Raw genomic sequence first — 6,260 nt, forward strand, 5'->3', positions numbered from 1 at the left:
GTTGTTTGCATACATTCATATTATGATAGCATTCATGGCCAGAAACATGCCGATTTGAATCTTATATCTAAAAACAATGCAAAATTTGGTTGGTTATAAAATATTAAACTGACACATATGATTATAAACCATGAATCCTGCTTGTTCATGCAGGGGTGGCAATCTACTTGTACGTCAACACCTGATATACATGTATCTCTCCACTTCGGTATATGCGATTGTCAAATGAATTTAATATTCACATCAAACATGTTACAATACTAGTGTTAAAATGACAACACTCACGGAGCCCAGACAAACATACATGTAGAATATCCACGTATCATAACATTCCTTTCGTACTATGATTTCTTAGATTACCCGGTGCATTTTCTCTGTAAATATATGCAACGGGTAATCTGTGAAATCAAACATTGTGCGAAAGAAACATAAGTTAACGTTAGTGCTATGGGTTTGTCTGAGTGACAATGTTGTTTTAACATATAATTATAATACATATGTATATCAAGTAGGCTTAATGAGCACAAACACAACATAGAGTATACTGTAGTATATAGAGACCCTTTTAATTCGATACCAGTGTCCTAAATAATTAAGGCAGTTACAGTAGAGAGAAAATTCCTGAAACTTTCATTTTTTAGCTTTCTGAAATGGATGTCTTTTTAGAGGGCACTGGATTCACCACTGATTCGAATTATGGAATAGTGGACTGCTGGCGTTAGGAGTGTTTTAGGATACAGTGCGAGATAAATTGTGAAGTAGGCCTATACGTGATTTTGGTTCCGTTAGGTCTACATCGAGGTATTTTTGAGCAGGTATAAATATTAGACTTGCTCAAGTTCACAGATAGGAAAATACCAGCCTGGCAGTCAGTGTAGTTTAAATTATGCTCTGATTCTATAGAATACCACGTTTCTCATATAGATCGTCTAATAGAAAAAAATTACTACGTACGACATACAAGAAAAATTGTATTAACTAACCTTGTCGGAAAGATGTATGATTTGGTCCATTCCATATCATTTTGCAATATTAGTGCTTTGGTATGGTCATCACAGGCCCCTGTAGCCACCACAGCAATGTCAGGATACTTATAATACAAAGAAGTTGAAACATCCTTCACCTCAGGCACTGTAGGGATTTCATCGCTAGACCTAGAAGGAACCTGCGATTCTGTTTGAATCTTTGGCGCGAAGAAAACTTTAATCTTTGTCTGCGCCATGTTTAAACCGGAAATGGTGTCTTACCATAGCCCAATCACTACCAGAGTTATCGTTCCTTACACTTTCAAGTGAGTATTAGGAACGATAACTCAGGTAGAGATTGATCAGACAGTTCATATGTATACGGCAGAGATTATTTTCATTTTGTTTATTTTAACTTGTTTCTCGCTATTCATTAGAGTCATTTATTATTCTACTTTTCATAAAGTATTCATCTTACCATTTAAATTAACAAAAGTTGTTTTCTTGAAAAAATTGAGTGGATTCACCTGCGTACCTGCGTACAGGCAGTTACGCGCCTGCATCCTTTACCACCTTTGTATAGGGCTACAGTCACTACACAGGGACAGTCAGGGCCATGTCTTTATCATCCGCAATATGATTATGGGAGCTCATTTCCAACATATAGTGATACAGGGTTAGAGTGGGAGTACGTAATTTCGCACACTTTCGGTATGTTTTGAAATAAATTTCCGTCAAATCAATTTCAAATCAAGAAAGAATACGTCACATTGTTAGATGTACAAATGCTTCGTAACATACATGTGTGCAACCTGATATGCGCACACGTATCACTGCGCAAGGGAGCTGTTGTTAACTTGTGTTTATTGCTGGGTTTGAAGACGATCGGGTACGTAATTTCGCACACCCATCTAACTTCTTTAATTATGTGGGTAAAAATAGTTTTCAGCCATTTTATAGACAAACAACATTCTAAACTAAGATAAAGCCCAATGCCATAATTAAAAAAAAAAATCTTTAAAAACAAAATAATGTAAAATTGGAAAGTGCCAATTTACCGCCATTTTTGCTTTTAATAATGACCGCTCCCTACGAAGGTAATGTAAACAAGGCGGTGAAAATGACGGGGTGTCTGCAGGTCAGCGCTGTTATTAGTTATACTTGGTGGATTTGTAATGAATTCACATGCCAATCAATAACTGGGATTATTTTTAATAAAATATTTAATCATCCGGTATCCATTTTATCGGACGAGAGTCGTATCAGTTAAAATTTGTTTTCAAAACGAACATAATCTGAAAAGATGTACTTAAAACGGCAAATGTTCCATTAAAGGTTGGCAATAGTCAACATATAAACAAAAAAGCACAGTCCTCGACCACTTGGAGGAAAAACGCAAAAAATCGTCAGGTGTGCGAATTTACGTACTGTGCGAAATTACGTACCCTTGCTCTATGTTCAAATCCTCCATTTTTGGATGAGGGTTCAAGTCTATATGACACATCTAATGTCAATGTTCATAGGAGTTCAGGTTTACAAGGTCATGTTCCTAGGGTCCGGGTATAAACTACTCTTCCCCAGATAAGTTTGGGCAGTTGTCAGGTCACTATCGATATACTAATAGAACTCCAATGTCAAGGGAGACAAATCAGTATGAACCCCGACCTCTATCCTCAAGGGAGATAACCCAGAATGCTTCAAGTCAGAATACTCCTATAACAAGGGAGAAAATTCACTTGCAATTTTGTAAAAACATACTTAAATTAAGAAAGTGTACAGCTAATTTCATGATTTATGGCGAACTAGGTAGATACCCTCTTGATATTGGAGTAAAATGTAGAATGATAACGTTTTGGCGTAGCTTGATAACCTCAAATAAACTCTCAAGTAATATTTATACATTAACGTATACTTTACAGGAAACTGGATCTATGATGTAAATGGCTGTCATACGTTAAAGATATTTTATCTAAATCTGGCTTAAACTATGTATGGATTTACCAATCAATATGTTCTTTTTCAAGAGATGAAATAAAGAGTCTAGTTAAAAGTAGATTGCAGGATCAGTTTATTCAGAAATGGTTTCATGATATTGATAATTCTTCAAGAGGACAAACATATTCTATATTTAAGACACAATTTGGCATAGAAAAGTATTTGTTACAGCTAAATGAAAAAGATAGAAAAATTATGTGTAAATTTCGATCCTCTAATATCCTCCTGATGCTGGTGGTGCAGGAGTAAGAAACCACATATGTCAAAATAATTTCCAGTGATTAATTCTTGCAATGCATACAGAATTAGAATACTGACATATCCAGAATAGGGTTTGGTTAATTATAAGTTGTATAAAGTTTGTAATTAATTAAACTATAAAAAAGATTACTTTTTATCTGTCATAATTGAACTATTTTACATGTACATAGACATAGCTAGCTGTGATCATACAGATCCAACAATTTCAGAGATATATATAGAGGATATTGAATGGGTTCCCGTTTAATATAACATATATTTCACGAGTATGACAGAATATCGATATTTTCACGAGTGCTGATATATGAGAATCTGTGCATGAATAGCTAACTTCAAGTGAGTATTTTGTTAAAAACTAGTCTGAAAATTTCAGAAATACAGCAAAATAACCAATTTATCTATCTCCGCTTCGGTTGGAAAAATCCGCAAGTTTCAACGAGGTGAATACAAAGGTCCGCTCTGATTGGTCAAAAACGGAAAAACTTATATTTTCACTGCAAAATCTTATATTTTCACTGCAAAATCTTATATTGTCACTGCTCATCGCTGCAGTGAAAATATAAGTTTTATTAGTTTGATAAATTTCTACATTTCACTGGCAAAAATGCAATAAATTGATATATATGAGATGTGAATTCCATTAAAGTCATCGATACATACAACAAGAAAATGTAAACATCTGATATAATAATGATTTTTTTTCAGTATAAATCTATGTAATAATCAAACTTTTGGACAGGCATACAAAGTAATTAAGACACTGGCATTTTCTATGGGGGCCCTAACGAATATCAATTCAATACATAATTTGCCATATGTTTATCCTACTGATATGCAATTATACCCCCGCAACGAAGTTAGGGGGGGGGGGGGGGGGTATACTGGAATCAGGTTGTCCATCCGTCCGTCCGTCTGTCTGTAGACGCATTTTGTCCGGACAGAATCCTCCTAAACAGATGGGTCAATTCCGATGAAACTTCACACAAATATTAATGATCATGTGAAGATGTGCATGCCACTTTATTTTTCTCAAAATTATGGTTGCTATGGCAACTGGTCACTATAAACAGGTTTTCCAATAAGAACCATAACTTTAAGTTTGTCTGGACAACTCCTCCTAAACCGAAGGGCCGATTTCAATGAAACTTCACACAAATATAGAGGACCATGGGTAGATGTGCATGCCACTTTCTTTTTCTCAAAATTATGGTTATGGCAACTGGTCACTATATTACTGGGTTATCTTAGTTAGCCTCTAATTAACAGTTCCAAAATTACTATTGACTCGTGCAGATTGCGGAGGTATTAGTCAGCCATCCTGGCGACAGTTCTAGTTTTGAATGAAGTTATGAATGGAAACGAAAATGAAGTATAATTTAGGATTCATAAAGTAATGTTGGACCACATAGCTGACTTGCTCCGGAAGAGTAATAATTTCTTTTTAACTTCAACACCTCTATTTCTAGTTTCCGTTTTTCTTGTTCTAGCAATATTTTCTTCGTTTCCTCTATGACTATGATGTTCTCCAGCTTGATATTTTCTGTTTCCAGGTCCCTGAAATCCCGAGCCGGGTTCTTCCTTTTAATCCCATGTTGGTTATCTATAAATGAACAGAATATTTAAAAAAAAAAAAATGTGGTTATAAATCATATCTTTATGATTTTCATTTACGGTAGGCTTTATAATTGATATATGATAACATTTTTGAGTAATGCACTTTTTTTTTTTTGTAAAATATGGCACCACCACCTAAAATCAGTTAAATATTTTAATCAATATTGAATAATATAAGACTCTTTCATATGTGTATATGTAGGATAGGGATATTCCACCCGAGGGGTCACAAAATGTGGTGAAACCCGAGGCTTGCCGAGGGTTTTACCACATTTTGTGATCACGAGGGTGGAATATCCCTATCCTACATACACACATAATGAAAGAGTCTTTTTCTCTCATATCATTACCGAATTTCTGGCGAAAGTGTCCCTCATCCATATTTTAATTTCTTTATTTGACGTTTTTACTAAAATATACTTGTGATATTCTGAAAGATCATGCATACCCTATTTTGGCAAAGTTGTTTGCACAAAAATTTCATTCATTTTGTGGTTAAGTGATGAACGAATGAATAATTCGCCGATAAAAGTTACCGTAACTTGACCGACTTTTACGTGGCCGTGATCAAATTGTCAACATCCGAGAAAAAGAAGTTCTATCAACAATACTGAAAGCCAACGCTGAAATGAGTTTTCCAACTTCACATATAATTTGATTTGCACCTCGACATATTTAATCATTTCACAGAACACACTGTACTTTTAAATGTCAAGTCAAATTTTTTTTATAAAATACTACGTCACTGCATGACGTCACGACTGTCATTGGAATTCCATTCATAGTTCAAGGATATTGAGAGTGATGTCGATCTCGATCGCCATGACGCGGCGATGTTTCGTGGCTGGTAATTTTAAATTCACTGTGATTTTGGCAACTTCGTGTGTGAACCAGCGACTCTATACGAGTATTCGATCTTTTCTGTGACATAGGATTATATGTGTTTAACCGGTTGTCTTGATGGAATGACGAAGGTAGGTCAGTCGATAGGCTAACGATGATCATATTGAAAGGCTAGGATGGCAGTTAGTTTTCATGGTTACTCTACACAAATATAGACTCTGAGTTACAATTAAAATAAATATTTTGATATGAACATCGAGGGGTGTCATTTTTACCGAATGTTCGTTCATTTAAGAGCCAATTCCTAACTTCCAAATATACAGGTTACTGAGTAACAGGCCTAACAGTTACTGACAGTAGGCCTACAGTAAAGTAAACGAATTCCAGGGCCCCCTGCTGACGCAAACGGAACCATTTCATAGGTTGTGACGTTTGACATTTTCTTTTTTATATTTTTTTCATGTATGGCTTTTATTTTACTTCCTGTCATTGCCAAGTCTGTAACTGTAAGGTCAGGGTACCCAAATTGTGACAGTACCCAGAATGTGACACTTTTCAATAAAATGGTTCTAATTGTCGCGA

This window comes from Pecten maximus, unplaced genomic scaffold, assembly GCF_902652985.1.
Source record: "Pecten maximus unplaced genomic scaffold, xPecMax1.1, whole genome shotgun sequence".
Classification (NCBI taxonomy): Eukaryota; Metazoa; Mollusca; class Bivalvia; order Pectinida; family Pectinidae; genus Pecten; species Pecten maximus.